This window comes from Ovis canadensis, chromosome 18 (genome assembly GCF_042477335.2).
Source record: "Ovis canadensis isolate MfBH-ARS-UI-01 breed Bighorn chromosome 18, ARS-UI_OviCan_v2, whole genome shotgun sequence".
NCBI lineage: Eukaryota > Metazoa > Chordata > Mammalia > Artiodactyla > Bovidae > Ovis > Ovis canadensis.
Window position 1 is genome coordinate 72964316 of NC_091262.1, and position 23286 is coordinate 72987601.

Here is a 23286-nt window from a genome sequence, read left to right on the forward strand (position 1 = left end):
CCAGGGGCTGTGCTGGAAGACGTCAGGGCTGGAGCCCCTGCAGGTGAGCACAAGGACACATCCCAGGCCCTGGGGAGGAAGAAGTGAACCTTGACCTGGAACCAGAACCCCCGGAAGTGGGCAGCAGGGGCCCCTCCCTGTCCTGGGCCTGTGGGCCAGTGGGCTTGGTCACAGGCACAGAGCCTGCTCCTGGGCCTTCTGGTGAGTCTAAAGGAGAGGGGCCCAGGGGTGGGGAGGTCTGGGTGCTTGACCTCAGGGCCCAGGCAGCAGCAGGGCGTGGAGTCAGGTGGATCAGGGCAGAGACACACACGAAGGAGTGCAGTCCAAGGAAGGTGCTTTATTGCTGTTGAAGGAGCCTCCTCGTGACCAGGACACAGACTCCCTGTGCATGTGGAGCCCCCAGCATCGTCATGTCACCTTCCCAGGGGTGAGCAGGTGGGGACAGGCAGGGTGGATCCTCAGTGCCCAAGGGCCAGGCTGCACCCAGGGACCTGGGCACCCTGCTCCTTAGAGAGGGCACCCACAGCTCAGAGCTGAGCTCTAGGCTTGAGTGGGGTTGGTGACTCTCCCCAAAAAGATGATGCTCTGGGTGTCTTTGAGAACTGCAGCAATCAGGAAGGGCCTGTCGAAACGCACAATGGTTTTAAGTGAGGATTGGGGGATAATTTGTACTCCCGTAGCAGCAGCTCCTTCCGTGCCCTCCTCATCCACGTCCAGCACAGCGCTGTGGACCACCTGTGGGGACAGCAGAGTATTACCAATCGGAGATGGGGTGGGCGGGAGGTGAGCAGCTGCCTGAGTGCCTCTAAGGGAACTGATATTCATCAACCTTCTGCCACTGGCCTGTCACTATGCTGTCTACCTTTTCAACTTTGTTTTTCCCAACAAATCTGTCAGCTGGTTCACATATACATGACCCAAGGCTGAGCAAAGCACAGTCAAATGGGCTGTAAGTCCTGGACCCAGGGTCAGAGAAGCAAAGAGCAGGGACTCCCTGATCTGAATCCCCTCTGTCTGAGTCCAGAGACTCTGCTGTCCCCAGACACTCCCTAGTGCAGGGGGAGGCGCCAGATCGAGGCATATTTCTTGCAGGCAACTGTCCACAGTCCCTCCACGTCGAAGCAGCAGATGGGCCAGCACTGCTTTCTGCTTCTTTCCTGCCCTGGCTGACATGCCCCTCAGCCCTTTGCCTAGGATCGGCTTCCCATCCCTGGACCACAAAGTCCCATAGCACCTCTGTCTGCTTTATCAGGTCCTCTGGCATGTGGGTGCAGGGGAGCCTGCAGGGCTGCCCAGCACCCACCCCCTCATTCCCTCTGACTTCTCTCCTTCTCAGATCGCCGTATCAGGACCCCTGGTGTTCTTCTCTCCTGCTCTCAGTGTATATTGATCATGATGACCCTGAGCCAATGTTAGTACTTATTACCTCTTACCTGCTCTGCTGAGCACCGCACAGGAGCCAAGAACTATCATATGTCTTTTAAAAATGACAAGATTCAGGACTAAGGGCTTTAATAATTTATCCCATAGGCAGTAAAATGTGCTGAAAGGGATGGGGGTTTACAGCTGATTCCACCTCAGGCACATTCCCAAGACTGATGTCTATCCCCAAATATATTACAAAGAAGGTAGAACCAGCCTCCAAGATGGTTATAACCCAGCTCCCCTGAGCTTGAGGGTTGCAGGCAGGGTAACTGAGTAATGCCCAGCATATTAAAAAACAAAGACATCATTTTATCGACAAAGGTCTGTGTAGCCAAAGCTATGGTTTTTCCAGTAGTCATGTACAAGTGTGAGAGCTGGACATAAAGAAGGCTGAAGAATTGATGGTTTTGAGCTGTGGTGTTGGAGAAGACTCTTGAGAGTCCCTTGGATTGTAAGGAGATCAAACTCATCAATCCTAAAGGCAATCAGTCCTGAATATTCATTGGAAGGACTGATTTTGAAGCTGAAGCTCTTATATTTTGCCCACCTGATGCGAAGAACTGACTCATTGTAAAAGACCTTGATGCTGGGAAAGATTGAAGGCGGGAGGATAAGGGGACGACACAGGATAAGATGGTTGGATGACATCACCAACTCAATGGACATGAGTTTGAGTAAACTCTGGGAGTTGGTGATGGACAGGGAGGCCTGGCATGCTGCAGTCCATGGGGGTTTCAAAGAGTCAGACACGACTGAGCTACTGAACTGCACTGAACTGATCTGAGTAGTGAGCAATGTCGTTGTTTTGCAAATTCAAGATCAGCCAGAGGTCTGCCTGCCTGTCACTTTTCAAGTTCCCATGTGGAAGATGAAATGTCCAAAGTTTAAAAACTCACCTGGGAAACTTTTAAGTTCCCGACACCTGTGATTCCTGACAGGTCAGCCTCAGAGGTGAAGACTTTCTGGATGCTCAGCTCAGAAAGGGTGTCTTCCAGATTATAGTCGCTGGAGATGGAAAACTTTGGCAGGCTGAGGGTATGTATCAATCTAGGAGGTGAGAAAATAAACTTGATGGCTTACTCAACTCGGTGCTCACCGTTCTCCTCCGCTCAGCTAGGTCTTCCTGGGTTTTGTCTCCATCCACCCCATTCTCCCTGGAATAAGCACTCCTTTCCTCAGTTTCCAGATTCCTCGGGCTAACTCTCCTTAATTCCTTCATTATGCATTCTTGTCTGCAGCTGTCTCACCTTCAGGGCAGCGTGCCAAGGCAGGGGCTGTGGGCTTGCCCCCACCTGGCCCTGCTTCTCCCCTGCAAGCCTGCAGGGCTCAGGAATCACCCTTCTCCAACATGGATTCCACAGCTGCTGGGAGACCGTGCTGGGGGGAGGGGGAGGGGGATGTGGGAGCACCGGGAGGGATGTACCAGGGTCACCAGGAAGGCTTCTTGCAGGAGGTGGCATCCAGTTTGAGTCCCTGGGGAGAGGAAGGAGTGGGCTGGGTGAAGAGGAGGCCACGAGGCGGGTGGAGACACTTGCAGGAAAGAGGGGCTGATGCAGGGAGGCGAGGGGCTTGGCAGGGACAACAGTGGGACGTGGAGGGCTGGAGGCTGCATTCAAGGGCTTGGGGGGCCTGAATCACCCAATTCAGTATCTCTGTCTCGCCTTCCCAGTGAGCTCCTTGCGGGCAGGCTGCTGCATCTGAGCAGAGCCGCCAGCAGGTTCTTGGAGTGAGAGATGCTGTCTCCCACCCCCCGGCTCCCCTCTCCCTCTCTCTGTCTGCACTTCCCTTAAGACTCTTACCATGGTGACTGGTCTGACAGATGCTAAGTGCGAGGAGACTGAGGCTCCCCCTAAACTGTGGGTCCCTTGTAACAGGGAGGTAGTTATTCCTCCTCATTGACCTACCTTCTTTTTTCCTTACATTCATCCTTCCTCCCTCCTTTATACACGAGTCAATAAATTCCTACTGAGCATCCTTTATGGGCCAGGAATGTATAGATACATGTCCCCTAGGTGCTTGTAAATCAAGGTGTCTGATGAGTATTTTCTCCATTTACAGCTCGTCACTGGGCCCCTGCCTTGTGGTAGCTCTTGGGGTTGGAGGAGGAAAGGCTGGGAAGGGAGAACAGGCAGGGCAAGAGGGTCCCCCGTCCTGGGTCTCCTGGGATCTGCAGGGAGGAGGGGCTGGGAGTCAGGAGCCCCACAGCTCAGGTCCCCTGGACAGGAGTCAGGAAGGGGCTGCAGCCTCTACTTCACATGCAGGCAGGTCTCCAGTCCCCTGTGCTTTCTGAAGTGCCTCCCACATCCATCCCCTCTGGGTCTGCCCATCCCACACTCAGAACAGAGGGTCAAGGACACCTCTCCCCTCCCAGCAGGGAGCTGAGCCCCAGAGAAGCCCAGGGAGTGGCGGGGGGAGTGTGAGCCTGGGAGTGGGACTCTGGGTCTCGGGCACCCCCGCCCCCCTCATGCTGCCCACACCCCCTCCCTACCCACCCTGCAGACCCTGGCCCAGCACTGCCTCTCCCTCTTGTCCCTCTGAGATCGGTCTCCTGAACCCCACCTCCTGGCCTGTGTGTCTCTCCTCCGTTTACCCAGTACTTGACCCCTCCCCATGCTTCCTGCTCCTCCTGGTCCAGCCCCCAGCACCCTCCCCTGGGTGAGCCCCCTGGGCTCCTGGTGGCCTCCCTGCCTCCATGCATGTCCTCTGCCATCTGCTCTCCACTCGGCGCCCTGGGTGATCCTTTTAAAGCATCACTCAGATCTTTCACTGTTTGTGATGAGTTTCCATTTCCCTTAGACGGTGGGGTAGTCAAAGGGTCTGCAAGGCCTTGGGTGACCTTAGTCCTCCCTGAGGACCCAGACCTCGCCCAGCTTCCCCCCTCCCTCCCTCTGGTCTCCTGCTCTGGCCTCACTAATCCTCAACCACACCAGGCTCATCCTGCCTTGGAGGCTTTGCACTGGCTGTTCCCTCGGCCAACGAGGCTTTTCCCAACACATCTGCACGGCTCGGTCCGTCACCTCAAACACCACCTAAGGGCCCCCCTAGTTACAATCACAAAATACCTCTGGGTCCAATTTTCTTTCTTTCTTTCTTTCTTTCTTTCTTTCTTTCTTTCTTTTTTTTTTTTTGCTTTTCTATCCCTCTCTCTCCCTTTCTAACCATTCAACACACCAAATTATTCATTACATTTATTTCTCATAGGTCTATGTCAATCACAGAGTAAGCTCATGAGGGCAGAGAATTTACTGTTCTATCTGCTGACCTACCCTCAGAGCATAATTAGTCCCTGGCACACACTAGATTCTCAATCAACCTGTGAAAGCAGCACTGAATGGTTGGCTAAATAAATGAATGAACGTAATGTGCAGCCCCTGCAAAGCTGATTCTCAGTGTCTATCTCACCTGAGCCCTCAGCTGATACAATTCCATCTGCTCCCCCACCCAAGAGGTGGGGACATGAGACAACACCACACGTGCTGGGGGCTTTGTTGAGGAGCCTCACGATACAGCACTTGTTAGTGTGAGAGGAAGGCCCTGTCCCCTCTGACGCCATCATCTTACAGAAGGAAAGAATCAGGCTCAGAGCCACACAGGCAGCAAAGGGCAAGGATATCTCAGTACAGGCTCTCCCACCTCTGCCCCCAGTCCCACACATTCCTGAGGCCCTGTTGCTGGGGGTCAGGAGTCCAGGAAGAGGGGGAAGGACCAAGATGGCAGCTGAACCCACAGCTCTAGGCCCTGGGGAGTCACCTGGGCTGCAGGGAGTTTCACCACCTCTTCAGCGTCTCCGGGATCAGCTTGGCTTCCAGGTCCTGCATTTTGCCCTCGTCGGGGAGGATGAAGAGGGCGCTGTCATTGCTGGTGTACGTGAGCTCCACCAGTGTGCAGCCCAGCTCCTCATCCCGGAAGTAAGGGATCACCAGGGCAATGTTCATCATGGACACCTGCACTGTCTCGTTCTTGCTCACATGGAACTCTGCCTGCTCAGTGCGCTTGGGGTCAAAGGGGATCTGCCACCTGGCTGGAGGCGGGGGGACAGGTGAGGAGTCTGTGAGTGCAAGTCTCTCCCTCCTCGGCCCTGCCTGTGCCAGCAGCGCCCCACACCACGTGCCTCTGGGGTGGGCCTGCCAGCTGTGCACATACACCTGGGCAGATGGGTAAGCCCTCGGGGATGGGGGTGAACCTCGCAGGTCAGGATTGAGAAGAGGGGCATGAAACAAAGCTGGTTAGTTGTGCTACATGCAAAGTCAGCAGGAACTGTGCAGGGCAAGGGAGAGATGGGGATGAGGCTGGGCCTGGGGAGATACGGGACCTCCTGGTCCTTCAAGGGAACAAGTGACCAGAGGCTAATTGTTGGCTTTGTAGGAAGGACACACATCCCCACGGCCTTGTGAGCCCAACTGGAGCAGGAGCCACACGGGGACCCGGAGGGCAGCGCGGGGTCAACAGACGTCTCCACGCAGAATGAGTCTCTTTCTGAGGCTGGGACTTCTGTGGGAGATTAGGGCTCTGGGGCTTCATGGAGTGTGTATCCATGCCCACCTCCTTCTTTGATTCCATCCCTGCCTGTGTCCCCATGGGGAGAGGCAGGAGCAGACAGAGAGGGGCTGGCCGGGTGCCCCCGGGGAGGAAATTTTAGAGGAGAAATTCTCAAGACGGAGTGGGTTGTTAGGAGAAGAAAGCATGAGAGATACAGGTAACAAACACGGCAGGTTATGCCTGGATTCCTTTTCCAAGGAAATGCCACCCTGTGCCTTGATTTACAGATGAAAACACAGATGAAGGAAGGGTGTCCCTGGACTTACCCCGGAGCCCCTAACTCAGGGCTAACTTGTCCCCCACAGCTAGGGTCTCTTAGACACCTGACCATTTCATGATTCAATGATAATTTTTTGTGTCTTATCTATCTTGAGTCCCTTTTGCACTGCTGGCTCCCTGGGTGAAGTCTTTCTGCCTTCACTCTGCCTCTGATGAGTCTCCTGGCTGAGGTTTGTCATAGCAACTTGCTATCGATGTGACTGGGCACAGGACCAGCTAGAATCTGGAAAGATATTGTGCCCCGGAGGGAGTTTCAAGAGGGAGGGAACATGTGTATACCTATGGCTGATTCATATTGATGTTTGGCAGAAACCAACCCAATTCTGTAAAGCAATTATCCTTCAATTAAAAAATAGATGAATTAAAAAAAAAAAAGAAGATACTGTGGCCTGGATATTGTCCAACCCCAAGACTTTCCCCAGATGTGGTCTTGCCTCCGGATAGCAGAAGCGCATCCGCTGAAGAATCTTGGGATGGCCGGGCTGCTCGGGGGCTGTCACACTGTGAAGATGGCCACCAGCCCCACCTCAACCCCCAGAGACCGGGTCTGTTTAGAGGGAGCCCACGTCTGACACAGCCTGCAGTGTGCGGAGCCGAGGCCTTCCTGAGTCATCCTAAAGTGTCTCATCAAGAAGGAATCTGGAGCTCCCATCCCCCACGGGATAGATCTGAAAAGAAAGCTCTCCTTTTGGCAGCAGGCGAGTTTAACTCAGAATAAAGTCTCCCTCTGGGACTTCCCTGGGGGTCCAGTGGATAAGAATCCATCTTGCAGTGCAGAGGACCCGGGCTCAACCTCTGGTCAGTAAATAAGATAACACACGCCTCCAGGCAAAGCCAGCCTGCCACAACTACTGAACCTGCCTGCCACAACTGTAGAATCTGCCTGCTACCCCGAAAGACCCCTCGTGCTGCGACTAAGAATTAAGGCAGTCAAACAAATAAATTTAAAAAAAAAAAAAGCATCCCTCCACCTCACATAAGGGAATCACTGCCCTACAATGAGAAAAGCAATTTGGAAAAAGCTAAAATAGACAAAGACTATGGTCAGAGTGGGCCTTGGTGTTTAAGCCCCCCAAACCATGAGGAGACCTCTATAGTGGTTTGCTGGCAACATAGCTGGCTGAGCAGGGATAGAAATGATTCTGAAGCCTGAGAACTATCGGTGCATCTGCCCCAACCCCAATCCAGGTACTCACCTTTAAAGTAGATGTAGTTCACCAGGACCAACATCGTTTCTGGGGAAAGGACCTTGAACAGCTCCTCAATTTTCCCCTGGGTTTTATTCTTCACATAGTCATTTTAGACTCCTGGCAGCTTCAGGATCCCCGAAGTTGGTCGAGAAGGCCTCGGAGGAGTACAGCACACGAGCATCTTCCCTGAACTTGTCCAGCAGCTTCAGCTCCTCCTGCACAAACATGGCGTTGCCCACGCTTAGCTGCAGCTCATTGCTGGGTCGATTGAGGGTCTGCAGGAGTTGCTGGAAGCCCTGGTGGATTTCTCTCTCGGGGGTCTCTGTGAGGTTGAACTTGAGACCTTCCAGGATCTCTGTCAGGGTGGAGCCATGGGCCCCCAGGGACAGGAAGCCCAAGGCTATGGAGACACTCAGAGGGGAGAAGATGACATTCTTATTGGGGTTCTTCAAAGCCAACTGCTTGTAGAGGCTGAAGGCGAAGTCGGTGTTGCTTGAGGCTAATGCATGGTCATCCACAGACGTCCCTTTGTGCTGTCCTTCTGGGGTCACAACTCAGGGAGGCAGCGGACACTGGAGCAGAGTCCAGCCACCAGGAGCCCCAGAGCCAGGAGGGGGGACACTCTCTCTGCCCTCATGTCTGAAAATCAGAGCTCCTTTCAGTCTCCGCATGTCAGATGATGTCCCAACCCCCCTGTCCCCCGTGGTCTCTGTTCTCTCGGCCCTGCTGCTCTGGGACCTCGCAGGGGTAGGCACCCTGCTGGGCTCCCAACACACATGAGGAGGCTCTGGGCTCCCTCTCACCCTTTGGTCAAGTGCTGTGATCATTAGCAATTTCCCCAGTAGAGAGACTGGGCACAGAGAGGGGAAGGGGCTTTTCCAAGGTCACACAGCAGGCAGTGGAGGAGTGGGGGTGAGGAGCCTGGGGTGCCTGGCTCCAGGGCGGGGAAGCTGATGATGGGTGTGAGGTGCTGTCCAGCGAGAACCCATCTCCCTCTTCCCGGGAGCTGATACTGTCAGAGGGCCCAGGAAGCAGGGCTCCTTTCCCACCGTGCCCCTTCTCTGTCCCCCCAGGAAGGAGCCCTGCACTGATCAGAGGACACAGCACCTCTCCCCGCCTCTGAGGACAAGGGTGTGACCTCAGGGAGGCTCTCCCGTCGAGGTGCCTGGTCACAGTGAGGGTTCAGGAGAGAGCCCGCCACAGGCAGTGGGAACCGTGCTGTAGCCTGGCTGCCCTGAGGAGGGCTGGTGTAAAGAACAAGGAGGGCAGAGCATTCTGCTCAGCCCTGCCACGTGGACACGTGGAGGGTGTTTCCATCAAGAACCTGGAAAGGCCTCCTGGTGAGGAGAAGCAGGGTGAGCAGAGTCTCAGAGACCTGGTCGAGGATTTCATTTTGGCTTCTTGTGAGTGCTGTGTGGTGACGAGCAGTGACTGAACCTCTCTGATCCTCAGTTCTCACCTCCATCCAACATGTGGACTGGCTCAGGTGACATACAGGAAGAAGGTGCCGGGCTCCTAAGGGGAGTTCCAGACATGTCACCCCCTGCACTGGCCACCCTCTCTAGGACTCTACAAGCCGGACTGTGATCCCTGGGGTCAGAGGACAGAGCTACTGCCCAGAAGCCTCAGGAGAGACGGAGGTCAAAGCTGTGACCTCAGCAAAGAGGGCTGTTTCCCTGCAGCCTCTGCCCCTCATCTCAGGGTTCAGAGGAGAGAGGACTGCTGGGGTGGTGAGGGGGGAGGGAAGGAGAGGAGGAGGTGGAAGGGAGGAGCCTGAGCTGAGTCTCGTTCAAAGCCCAGGGGAAAGGCCTTTGGGCATGCCTGAGGACAGGGGCGATCAATTATGCCAAAAACTTGTTTATGCAGAGCTGATGCAACGGTTTCCTTTCACAAAGAATTAAATGTTTTCCCCCAAAACTCTTCCTGGAAAAATAGCTAGCCAGATGCTCCCCTGGTGGGTCGGATGGTAAAGAGCCCGCCTGCCGATGCAGGAGACACGGGGAATGTGGGTTTGATCTCTGGGTCAAGATCCCCTGGAGGAAGAAATGGCAAGCCATCCCAGTATTCTTGCCTGGAGAACCCCATGGACAGAGGAGCCGGGCACGCTAGAGTCATGGGGTTGCAAAAGGGTTGGTCACGACTTAGCAACTAAGCAACCAAAGAAGCATTTGGCCAGGTGGGAGGGCTGGCTCTGTTTCTGAGCTATCTGTCTTTTCAGTGCTGGGCAGATTCAGCTCCTGTCTGCTTGCCAGGGTCCTTGGAGAGACAGTGGAGCCCAGAAAACGCCCCTGGAGACCCCACAGCCTCTGCCCAGACGGATCCACTGTACTAATTCCGTCCCCAGGGCCCTCTGAGAGCAGCGCCCTGTGCCAGGGGAGGAGACACACCTCAGGGCCCTCGGGGGACCTCTGACCTGACGCTGGATGCATAGCTGGATGGGGCACAGCTGGCTCGAATCTCAACCCCAAAGACTCAAAGGCAGAAATGCCCCCCAGAAGCCCTGGTGGCACACCCCTCCCTTTGCGGGATGAACACTGAGACCCAGAGAGAGGACTGGCCTTCAGAGGGCTCAGAACCCTCCCAGCATCAGACACACGTCCTCCCGCCTCCCTCCTGCCTCAGGTTCTACCAACCCCAGAACCACCCTGGGAAAGGGGTCCCTTGGCTCCCAGTGTGGGAGCATCATGGATTACCTGCCTGCGAGAGCGGGATGTGGGCAGTGGATCCAGAGCTGCCGCCTGCCCGGATGCTGGAGTTTCCTGGGTGCTGCTGCCTATATATCCTGCAAAGCCCTCCTCCAGGCTTGTGAAATGTAGGTGGGGACAGCACAGTGTTCTGTCCTCTGACTGGAAATGGGCAGATGACCATTCCTGGTAACAAGTTTCATCAGATAAACTCAAACAATCTAGCTACAGAAACCACTCACTTTTTGTCCCTCCCCAACAGAAAACCTAAACTAAAAATAAACAGAAATTTCCCTTGAGAGTGATTTTTCCCATTTAAGAAAATTCACTGAAGGGTCTGTGAAAGCTGAGAATATATAAAAAGGGACATTGAAAAATATCTCTGACTCTTGTTCTTTTAAAAAATATATGTATTGACTTTTCTTAGTCCCCCCCCCCCCCGCCTGTTTGTCATATCCTCATTAAAGACCATGTAAAAACCCAGAAAATGGAAAGAATATTGAAAATATTCCCCAGAGCTGTGTCACTCCAGGACACCTCTGGCTAACACTGCGTTATTTCTACGAATCACTTGTCTTGATGGGTGTGTGCAAGTGTGGGTGTGTGATCGGGATCCCCAAACACATACTCAGACAAAATTGAAATGCAGGACCCTTTATGGGAATATAGCTCAATTTGCACGTTGAGACACGCTCCCATTCCCAGACAGGGCTGTCCCGCCGGAGGGTCCCCTTAGAGTGTCAAAAGCACAAGTGTCTGGGACCTCTGATATCTGGTACCATCTGTCTGCGGGGGCCTGCCATGCTTTGGTTTGTCCAGTTGCCCTTCACTATTGGTTCACTTTAAGAGCTGGCTGTCCTTCATCCTTGCCCTTGGGGTCTCCTAGGACACTCTCTGAACCAATCTCAGACCTTTCTTATGCTCACGGTGGAACACCTGCCCCTTCATCTCTTACACCCACAACCATCCATCCATGATAGACCACAACAAACCTCTGTTACGCCTAGGGACTCCACCAAACTCCGTTTGGGGATCACTGTGTTAGTGATGAGAATGCGGCTTTGGCAGAAGATAAACCTGAACCCTGAAAGTCTACTCACCAGCTGTGTGACCTCAAAACCTTTATGGAAACCCTTCCACCTTCATCTTCTCATCTCTAAAGGCAGATGCATTTCCCTGAGAAAGGAGGGGTATCTTAAAAGGTTAAGTGAAATAATTCTAAATGTACACTCTGTTAAGACAGGATTTTTCCCTTGTTTTGTGCTGTATCCTTAGAGAACTTAATAAACATTCATTGACTGTAAGATGCTGAGGTGACCAAGGAGAGTTTGATCGCATCTTTCTGAAATGATGCGTCCTTTCAGGCTCCATATTTCCAGAATTGATAATATATATTAAGTTACACACAATCCCTAACACATAGTGGCTGAAACAAGGTTGCAGTTTACTTCCCTCTCATGTAGCTCCAGATGCAGGCAGTGTCTGCATGCAGACACGGTGGTTTCACTTTGTCAGGGACCCAGGTTCCTTCCAGCTTGTTGCTCTCCGTTACTAAGATTTGTTTGCCAGGCAGCCCATTACTGCATCAACCTTCCAGTTAATGGGAAGTGGGGATGGGAAAAGCACAATCTTTCCTTTGAAAGAAATGTCCTAAATGTTGCCTATGTTATTTCCACTTCTGTTCATTGGCCATTGCTTGGTCACAGGGCCACACCTGGCTGCAGGGGAGGCTGTTCAGCACAGCCAACATTCTACATTGTGCAGCCATGTCCCAGCTAAACGTGCAGGATTGCATTACTTTGAGAGAACCTGAGAATGGACATTTTTGTTGTTGCTATTCAGTTGGCCAGACCTGTCTGACTCTGTAACCCCATGGACTGCAGCACACCAGGCCTCCCGGTCCCTCCCCATCTCCTGAAGTTTACCCAAGTTCATGTCCATTGCATTGATGATGCTATCCAGGCCTCTCATCCTCTGATGCCCTCTTCTCCTTCTGCCCTCAGTTTTTCCCAGCATCAGTGACTTTTCCAATGAGTCAGTTGTTCACATCAGATGACCAAAATACTGGAGTTTCAGCTTCAGTATCAGTCTATCCAGTGAGTATTCAGGGTTGATTTCCCTTAAGACTGACCGGTTTGATCTTGCTGTTCAAGGAACTCTCAGGAGCCTTCTCCAGCACCACAGTTTGAAGGCATCAATTCTTCAGCGTTCTGCTTTCTTAACTGTCCAGCTCTCACAACCGTACATGACCACTGGAAAGACCATTGCTTTGACTGTACAAACCTTTGGCAGCAGAGTATGTCTCTGCTTTTCAACACGCTGTCTAGGTTTGTCATAGCTTTCCTGCCAAGAAGCAAACAGCTTCTGACTTCATGGCTGCAGTCACGGTCTGCAGTGATTTTCTAGCCCAAGAAGAGGAAATCTGTCACTACTTTCACCTTTTCCCCCTCTATTTGCCATGAAGTAATGGGGCCAGATGCCATGATCTTAGTTTTTTTAATATTTAGTTTTAAACCGGCTCTTTCACTCTCCTCCTTCACCCTCATCAAGAGGCTCTGTAGTTCCTCCTCGCTTTCTGCCATTAGGGTGGTATCATCCACACATCTGAGGTTGTTGATGTTTCTCCTGTCTGTCTTGATTCCAGCTTGTAACTCATCCAGCCCAGCACTTCTCATGAAGGAGGAGGACAGAGCTGTCTGCTCTGTTTGTTTAATCTGTATGCTGAGCACATCATGAGAATGGACATTATACATCAGTGCTAATATTGCCCCAATATTTTCCCCAAGTGTTCCCAAATTCTCTGGCCTCAGGAGAGCCATTATTTTCCTTAAGACTGAACTGACTTAGTCTGAACTCCAGTTGATGTAAAGCTAAAGAATTTTCTGTTTTTCTGAGTGCTGCTGGGAATGCTTGTGGGGGGCTGATTTGTCCTGGATGTCCTCTGTCCCCTGGAGTTCTAGACTAATGCTCCAGGGCCATCTCTCAGCCTTTCCCTGAGCTCCTATAGTCCTCATTAGTCTCAGTTCAGTTCAGTCACTCAGTCGTGTCCTACTCTTTGCAACCCCATGGACTGCAGCATGCCAGGATTCCCTGTCCATCACCAACTCCTGGAGCTTACTCAGACTCATATCCATTGGTGATGGCATCCAACCATCTCATCCTCTGTCATCCCTTTCTCCCCCTGCCTTCAATCTTTTCCCAGCATCAGGGTCTTTTCCAATGAATCAGTTCTTCACATCAGGTGGCCAAAGTATTGGAGTTTCAGCTTCAACATCAGTCCTTCCAAAGAATAGTCAGGACTGATTTCCTTGAGGATTGATTGGAAGTCCAAGGGACTCTCAAGAGTCTTCTCCAACACCACAGTTCAAAAGCATCAATTCCTTGGAACTCTGCTTTCTTTATAGACCAATTCTCACATCCATACATGACTACTGGAAAAAACCATAGCATTGACTAGACGGACATTTGTTGGCAAAGTAATGTCTCTGCTTTTTAATATTCTGTCTAGGTTTGTCATAGCTTTTAATGCAAGGAGCAAGTGTCTTTTAATTTCATGGCTGCAGTCACCATTTGCAGTGATTTTGGAGCCAAAAAATTAAAGTCTGTCACAGTTACCCCATCTATTTGCCATGAAATGATGGGACCAGATGTCATGACCTTAGTTTTCTGACTGTTGAATTTTAAGCCAACATTTTCACTTTCCTCATTCATTTTCACCAAGAGGCTCTTTAGCACTTCTTTGCTTTCTGCCTTAAGGTGGTGTCATCTGCGTATCTGAGGTTGTTGAGGTTTCTCCCCGCAATCTTGACTCCAGCTCATTGGTCTGCTTTGTTTCAAAAAAATTTTTTTTTATCTAAAAATATATATTTATTTACTTTGCTGCAGAGGGTCTTAGTTGCCACTTGCAGGGGTTTTTGATACTGGCTTTTTCTTCAATTCCACATGCGCTGTTTCTGCAAGGATGGCCGTGGAACCCTGTTTTCTAGGCACTGATGAGAATATAAGGAAATTACGATACAGAAGAAATTTGAGATTGGTTCTTCCTCTGTGTAAAGTGAATGGAAACATTTCTCCCAGAATGCATGGAGGGTCTTGTCCAAGACAGAGACCAACTTCTGCTCCATAAAAAGAAGGCTCCACAGATTTTTTTTTTAATATTCATTTCTGTCCTCGTTACCCATGGACTGTATAAGTCACAAGCACTTTTGTAATATTGCTCATTCCTTTATTCCATCTGTTCTGGGAGGGGCAGATCTTCTTTCCCTGTCCAGGCATTGAACCTAACTGCCAATCCATCAAGGGTTAGAGGCTAGAAGCAAAGTTCTCTGATTTTTTACCCTGTTTGAAAGCAAAACTGTTTCAAGGAGGCAAAAACTGCTGAACAGGTACAAAGTTTATTATTAAAGACATAGTGCAGTGTATGGGGGAGCACACAGAGAAGCCGTTTCTTTAAGTCAGAAGCAGAACAGAAATACACACCCGGAAAGGAGTGCCAGTATCCTGAATGAGAAGCAAAGTAGAAAGGTGATTTAAATCACTTATACAGGACGGTCCTTCTGGGTCTTTGTTTACATTTAGCCAGTTATTTTGTTTCTTTTCTCACACGCAACTGGGTCCTTGGGCCCTCCCCAAGATGCGTGCTCAACATTTTGCTAAGGCCTCTAGGTGCATGTCCACACTTATTGTGGGGTAGGAGTCCCCCCTTTCTGACCTCCAAGAAGCCTCTCTGCACATATGCAGACAGGGAAGTCTTCCTGGACCTCCAAGTGGACACCTTATCTCTTTACTACAGCAGAGCTCAGCTTCTGCCGGTACCTTTGTCCTTGGAGTGTCTGGCTGAGAACAAAGCTTGAATTTCACTCCACTTGACAAACCCCAGCTGTGTAGCCCAGGACCCATCTATCTCCTACCTCACTTCTTTTATCCGACTATAATCCAAATGTGCTCTGTAAAAGTCCAGGTAGCGACTATTTTACATTTTAAGGCCACGTTTGGTCACCTCCTCTCTTCCTTCTCCTTTTGTTTTAACAAACTTTTCAAATGAAAGTGAAATATAACTTTAACATATTTTCATAATATAATTTATGATATAGAAAAATATAATTCTTAGCTTGTGAGATACACAGAAACAATCTGTGGGGAGATTTGACCAGGGACCTGGTTTCACTGGGCGGTGGTCAGAGGCCCAAAGAGTCCACAAACATGAAGAAGCTTTTCCCTGCTGTAGTTCAGGCTCACCTCAGGGCTTTCAGCCACATGTGGTCTGGGGTTTTGGTGTATTTCTTTGCCCCCCTCCCAGCTTCCCATTCCATCCCACCCTCGTTGCCACTGCAGGGAACCCTTCCCCAGTGGAATCTTCTCATTCTCTGCCTTCTTGTCTCCTTTTTGCTCTTCTTCTGCGGCCTCCTGCTCCTGAAAAATCCTCTGCTTCCTTCGTTTTCCCCAGCCCCCTTCTCCTAGCTCCTGAGCAGGTAGTCAGATTGCCAATCAAATATTCAGTCCCACGAGGCTTCAGATGGGACTCCCTGGGTGGGGCCAGGTGGCTGCTGCTTGTTCCACAGGCAGAAAATATACTAGATTATCCCCCGAGGGCCACAAATGACTGCCTCTTTGTTTAGGTATGGTTCCTATTTATGTTGATGATTTTGATGATTACATCTTTGTCTGTGTCAATCTCCAGGGAAGGGACTTGGGAGGAAGGAAAAAATGTCAATCCTTCCCGGGTGGTGCCAAGGTAAAGAGTCTACCTGCCTATGCAGGAGATGCAGGAGACGTGGGTTTCCAGGCTCTGGAAGATCCCTGGAGGAGGGCATGGCAACCCACTCCAGTATATTTGCCTGGAGAATCCCATGGACAGAGGAGCCTGAAGGGCTACAGTCTATAGGGTAACAAATGGTCAGACGTGACTGAGCAACTGAGCACAGCGAACACAAAAATTTCAACATCTAGTCTCATGACTTGCCCGAGGACCCCAAACTGTTAAATGGGAGAGCTGGTAGAGCCCGGGAAAAAACAACCCAATACCAAGCTCAGGCTCGCCCTACCTTCATGTACCCTTTCTTAAAAAAATTAGGAGGACATTTCCATGTTCCAGCATATGAAAGAGAATTACAGTCTTGAGAGTATAATTCTTACACAGGTGTTAGAGCCACTGCATTTAAAGATGTTGATTATCTATGGATCTGCACTGAAAGGCTGTGTCTTTTATGTGGGGTGGGGGGTCTCTGCTGAATGGGAGCTCTAATCCCATCAGTCATCACCAAGCGAGATACACACACACATACACATATATATATTTTTAAAAGTTAATGATGGATGAAACTTGGTCATGTTTAAACGCTGATGATTAGAAGCCTAGAGATAAAATAAAAGATTGATAATTCAGGGAAGTAAGATGTGAACCCCTGTTTCGGTTGGGCATTGATGTGGCCTTGAGCTGCAGGGTAACTGCAGTAACAACCAGCATGAGGTTTTTCTGTCTCACAGGTGGACAAATACCTGGAGACCAGAGTCTGAGTGCCCTGGGAGATGCCGGGATATAGAGGATCCTGGGACGAACTTGGTCCACAGAGATCCCTGGAGGGAGGGTTGATTTGGCTCTGACTAGCTAGGCAGAGGACAAGATGGCTAGATAGCATCACTGACTCAATGGACATGAATGTGAGCAAACTCTGGGAGATGGTGAAGGACAGGGGAGCCTGGAGTGCTGCAGTCCATGGGATCGCAAAGAGTCAGACATGAATGAGTGACTGAACAGCCGCAACACATGGAAGAATAAATTTTCCAAAGAGAACCAAAATCATGCTTTCTGTCTCACAGTGTGATCATGGCACTCCCTGGGTGGTAGTTTATAATGACCTTGACCAACATGGTGGGTGGTGTGCAAGTGACTGTGTGACCTATGGTCTAGCACAGCGCTGTGAGGAGGGCCACGCCACACGCAAGGGACTCATATAGGTGTCCTGACCGCAGCTTGGCTGAGGTCTTTGCTCACAGCCAGCAGACATGTGGGTGAGGAAGCCTTTGATGGTTTCAGTCAGCCATTGTCCACGAGTAACCAGGAGACACCCAGACTGAAAGATTCTAACCGCCTAGTCAGACTTGAATGCCAGAACTGGGAGAATTAGTAACAGGAAATGGTTGTTGTCTTATTACCAACATTCTGTACACACAAAAAAAAAATTTTTCAAAATTGAACGCAAAGTACAGATTTTTTTTTTTTTAGATGAACGAGAGACTGGACGACTTATTGCCAGCAGGCCTGCATTACAAAAATGGAAAAGAAAGTTCTTGGGACAGAAGGAAAATACACAGACAGAAATTGGTACCTGAACCCAGGAATGAAGAACACCAAACATAGAGAAAGTGGATGTTTTTTCTCATTTTGGAACACTGATGGATGTTGATTGTTTATAGCAACAACAACAAAAAATTGCAGTATGCTGTGGAGTTTATAATGTATATAAATTAAAGATAACAATAGCACCAAAACTGGAGTGGGTTGCCATTTCCTCCTCCAGGGGGTCTTCCCTTCCCAGGGATCATACCCAGCATAGCAGGCAGATTCTTCACCATCTGAGCCACCAAAGATAAAGAATGGCCATCTGCATGTCTGGTTTCATCTCTATGGCAACCTTGAGCAGTCAGGGGGGCAAAGGAAGAAACTGAAATTCAGGGAGTCAGGCTGCAACATCCGAGACTCAGCCCAGGTCCCAGCACCTCCCACGCTCACAACTCTGTCTCCTCCACGCACAGATTCCCACACATCCTGCACTGAGGGTTGTTCTCCTCATTGTTGGTGATGCTGAGAGGTGGGTAATGTGCCAAGGGAGCCTCAGAACAGTCCGTGTTATCCCAGGAAGCCAGCCTCTCACTATTCCCCCCGCAGGGACGGGCTTCTGTATCAAAGTCCCTGCAGCCCTGCTGTCTGTCCCCAGCTTCTCTAAGGTTCAGGTGAAGATTTCTATTTCAGGTGAGTGTGGGGCCATGGGTGGGGCTGGAGTCCCTGCCCCAGCCAGCTTGGTGAGCTGGCCACCTCCTCACATGACACACACGTGCCCCCAACATGCCCCAAGAGCAGCGCATGTGGGCACAGCCTGTGTGGTGCTGGCTTGCCCTCCCTCGTGAGCTCAATCACACTCTTCTCTTGCCTGAAAATCCCTTTCCTGGCTCTCTGCTGCTCCATCTTCCAGTTCTGGCTTCCTCAAGATGCCTTTCAGGGACTCCCTAGAAATAAATCCTGGTGAATTCCTCCTATGCAGTCAAGTGATGATTCCAGAATTTTCCTTACTGGCCACTCACCAGACTGTGATGACTCTGGATAAGCAGAGCTCAGAGGCTGCTGCTGCCCCTAGCTCACTCTCAGTCCTCACCCCCATGTTGACCCCAGACCCTCCCACCCAGGTGCTGAGTTCAGTCGACCTTTCCTAGCGATGACTTTGCACACAGAAATTTTTCCTGCTTTTAGGGAGGAAGATTGTCAACCCACTGGGATCATGCCCCCTGTGGGTGCACTGGATGACTCTGAGGAAGACAATAAGAGACCACTCTGGGGACCCAGTCAGCTTCCAAGTCTCCACATGGCCCTGGATACATCATCTGGCATCTGGGATTCCACCTCTTCATCTAGATGTGAAATGGGAAATATTCTGAAGCAGGGATGAAGGCAGGTACTCTTGTACAAGCTTGATGCAATCATGAAAATTATTACTGGCCCACGTGCTGGGAGATTCTGTTGCAGAATTGGGTTTAATAAGATATCCCATGTACCCCGGCTTTCTTGCCTGGTTTCTATGGGAACTTGTGGGGTGAGGGTAACAAGGGAGGTCAAGGCTGTGCCGCTAAGAACACACCTGTGAGCCAGGTGTGGCATGCACTTCATCTTATTTTAAAATTAATTCCCAGGACTTCCCTGGTGGCACAGTGGATGGAACTCTGCCTGCCAGTGCAGGGGACACAGATTCGATCCCTGACCCAGGAAGTTCCACATGCCCCAGGGTAACTAAGCCTGCATGTTGCAACCACTGAAGCCCTCAGGCCCGGAGCCCATCTCCCCAACAAGAGAAACCACTGCAATGAGAAGACCGTGCACTGCAAATAAAGAATAGCTGCCGTTCACCACAGCTAGAGAAAGCCCATGAGCAGCAACAGAGAACCAGCACAGCCAAAAAGCAATTAATTAATTAAAATTAATTCCCACAACATCTGAACAGCTATTAAGTTGAACCATATGAAACTGATTGTATTTGGCCCTATGTTTAACCTGCAGAAAAGGCAATTTCATACAGTTCCACTGCTTCTCTCTTCTCTGAACTGAGGTTCAGAGCTTGAAAGACACATGCATGCCCCAGCTCACTCAGCTAGAAAATAGATGAGAAGGGATTCAGGTGTGTTTTATTTCAAAGCTAGACTTTCCTCTCTCACTCGTTTTTTTGATCAGTGATTTTCAAACTTGTTTGTGTGCACAGCCTTTCTGAGGATCTTGTTAAAAAGCTGATTTTGATTCAGTAAGTGTGACCTGGGGACTGAGGTCGGGCATTCCTCATGAGGTCAAGGATGCCCAGGCTTCTGGCCAGGTGACCCCGCTCCAAGCGGGGAGGGGTCACATGGGTGTGGTCACCAGGGCCCTAGTGTAGCACTGACCCTTCAGTGCTTGTGTGAGGCTGAACAAAATCGTAGCAATACCTTTTAGAAGCCTGCTGCTGCTGCTACTAAGTCACTTCAGTCATGTCTGACTCTGTGCAAACCCATAGACAGGCAGCCCACCAGGCTCCTCAGTCCCTGGGATTCTCCAGGAAAGAATACTGGAGTGGGTTGCCATTTCCCTCTCCAATGCATGCACACATGCTAAGTCGCTTCGGTCATGTCCAACTCTGTGTGACCCCATGGACTGCAGCCCACTAGGCTCCTCTGTCCACAGGATTCTCCAGGCAAGAAAACTGGAGTGGGTTGCCATTGCCTTCTCCATTGAAGCCTGCAGACAAAGACTGTTGTAGTAACAAGAGTTTTGCGGGAAAATAGTATTTTAAATAAAGGCTTTTTGCCCCTTCTAAGCTTGCCGTGTGTGCTCATCACTCGCTGTGGGCTCTATTTCACATCAGTTACAGCAACGGCGACTTTGGCTGCCAGCTGCCTCACATCTCTGTTTGCTAACTGCATACAAGGGCTCCACACAGGATCTGGAAACAGACACAGCTGGGATCGAATCCCGCCCTTGCCTCACCAGATGCCCTCCTGGAGCAGCGATGCGGCCGTTAGACAACCCTAAGACCAGGCTGAGTGCTGGTCAAGGGGCTGTGATGTGCGATCCCATCTCACTCTCACTTAACAATTTACATTTACTCTCAGAGATGAATTGATTTTTATTTTCTTAAAACACATCATGGCCTCAGTGTAGGAGATAATGACTGAGAGCAGCCCAAGGTGGCTTTGTTGATTCTTGCTTAGGCTTAGTATACGCCTGAATTGTTCCATTATAAAAACGTGAAATAAAAAATCCTTGTGGGCAGGACTGTGATTTATTCCCCCCTAGTACTTGTTCTAGTTCCAGAAATGCATTTCAGTCACCTAGGTGATTTCCTGTGAGGTGTGGTGAAAGTGACAGTCATGTCTGACTCTTTGTGACCCCATGGACTGTAGCCTGCCAGGCTCCTCTGCCCATGGGATTCTCCAAGCAAGAGTACTGGAGTGGGTTTCCATTCCCTTCTCCAAGGGATCCTCCTGACCCAGGGATAGAACCAAGGTCTCCTGCATTGCAGGCAGATTCTTTACTGTCTGAGCCACTATATGGGTAATTCATGACATTGTTACTTCCCCAAGTATTTTTGCAATTTATTATAGAGGAATTTAGCCTTTGGCCTTTGTTCCTTGCAATCAAGAAGAGATTGTCAAATGCTTTAAAAAAAAAAAAGAAAGAAAGAAAGAAAGAAAGAAAGAAAGAAACTTACTGATTTTTTTCTTATCTCCAGTGAAAACATGCCCAGCAAGCACCAATGAATCAATATTGTTAGCCTACCAGAAGGGGGCACCCTGGAGTCAAAACAGAGGAGTAAAAAGTATGGGGAAAAGAGTGTCTCCTCTTTGTTTTTTGAGGGTTGATAGCGGGGACGACAATCTCAAATGGCTATGGGGCTAGATGGGCCGAGGGGAGATTGGGGGGAAAAAAAGTTAAAGCACAAGTTCATTACTGGATGTCAACTGAGGTGACGTTGGGAATGCATAATGTTGAGTGGGGACTGTGGTAAACTGTGTCTCATCTAAAGGGGGCATTCAAAGTTGGCCTGCCTATGATAGTGGCTTACATAAGACAAGTTTCAATTTTGATCTTACATAGAAGTGAGCTGGCATGGTAGTTCTGCTTTATCCAGGCTTCTTATAAATTGTGGGTCTGCCATGCCTAGGATATTGTCCTCACCTGCAAGCTTAAAGACCACACCCTATTGCCTCACCTTCCAGCCCACCGGAAAGGAACAAGGGAAAAGTTACAACCCATGAGTTACACATGTATCATTAGCTCATCTCCAGTTGGCCGGAACCTAGTCACATGGTGTACCTAGCTGCAGTAGAAGCAGAGATGTATCATTTCTGCCTTGGGTGACCATGTGTCTAGCCACAGACTGAGGGGTCTCATTTTAGAAGAGATGATTGGCTACTGCAAACATATACACACACATATGGCGCTTCCCTGGTGGCTCAGACAGTAAAGAATCTGCCTGCAAGGCAGGAGACACAGGTTCGTTCCCTGGGTAGGGAAGACCCACTAGAGAAGGGAATGGCTACCCACTCCAGTATTCTTGCGTGGAGAATTCCATGGACAGAGGAGCCTGGTGGGCTATAGTCCATGGGGGTTGCAAAGAACCAGACATGACAGAGTGACTTAACACTTTCATCCACATATACGCGGCCTCTGCCTGAGTTCTTGTCAGCCTCAGTTGCATATTACCTTGCAGAAAGCTGTGTCAGGGTTGCTGGTGTTTCAGTATTTTAAGAGAAACTAAAAAGCCAGGTTTTTCTATGAGAACGTTTCCGGTTTTGGTGCTGACCACTAATTCAATTTAAAGACTTCTGAGCCACCCAACTGTGCGTCAGGTCACTGAAGCACAGAGTGGGTCTGTGGGAGCTACGCAGGCTGAAAGGCAGTCGGCAGGATGCCTAAGGCTGGCCCTACAAGGCACTGGTGTCAGGAGCTCAGTTAGAACCCAGTCCTGGGGTGTGACCCACCTTGAATTTCCCAGGCAAACAGGAGACTTTCTCCAGGGAGAGAAGGCGGCAGCTATAAAGCAGCTTAAATCACAGGGCAATGTTTCAGAAATGTTTGACCACATTTTACAAAAGATGATCCACATTTATTTTTAGACTATTTCTGTCAGTATAGCCAGTTTATATGGAGATTATTATTATAAGAACATGATTGGTGATTTTGCTGAAATGAAGGCAAAAATAATAAATGTTATGAAAATGATATGAATATTTGTGAATTATCTGTAACTTTATTTCTCATCTGAACCTTATAAGCCCATCAACAGACACCCAAGACATATACAATAAGTATTCAGTTCAGTCATTGCGGATATTTTGCTGATTTTTCAAGTCTTGTAAAACAGTAGCTGGATGCAGAATTTTCAATTCTACGGTTTTGAAGGTTTAAGTTTTCAAGGGATGGATTTTATTCAATAGTTGGTTTTAGCTTGATTGGTAGCTTGCCCATCTCGAGATTCATGGGAATTGGCTTTCTTTTGTACTTTGCCCTTGGCGGGCCTGACTAGGAGGTGGTTGGAATATCCTTTTTGTCCCCTCTGGGAAGTGGTTCAACACTGGAGGTGTGACAGCAGGAAGGGGGAGTGGCCAAAGTCAGGACTCCTAAGGCCAGAAAGAGGGGGAGGCCTGGAGGAAGGAGAGGTCACAGAGCAGGGACGGGCCTGCCCAGCTGAATGGTTCATCCATCATTCACTCTACAAGCATCTGTTGAGCACACACTGCATACCAAACACTGGGCATGACTCACATGTACATGGTTGGTGTGCGGAGGGAGCAAGAACCCGTCCTGCAGGACACCCCATGGGGAAGACAGGGTCCTTGACAATGGAAGTCTTAGAGAGAAGGGTCCCCAGAACGAACACTCCCTGCTTTGAAGGCCTTTGAGGGTGGCCAGAGCTCCTGGGGCAGAGATT

General features: G+C 50.0%; 1 pseudogene; it reads right to left on the bottom strand.

The window, feature by feature from the left end:
• Window positions 1-317: 317 nt before the first annotated feature.
• On the bottom strand, window positions 318-10178 carry LOC138423469 (serpin A3-6-like; annotated as a pseudogene).
• Between the last annotated feature and the right edge of the window lie 13108 nt (window positions 10179-23286).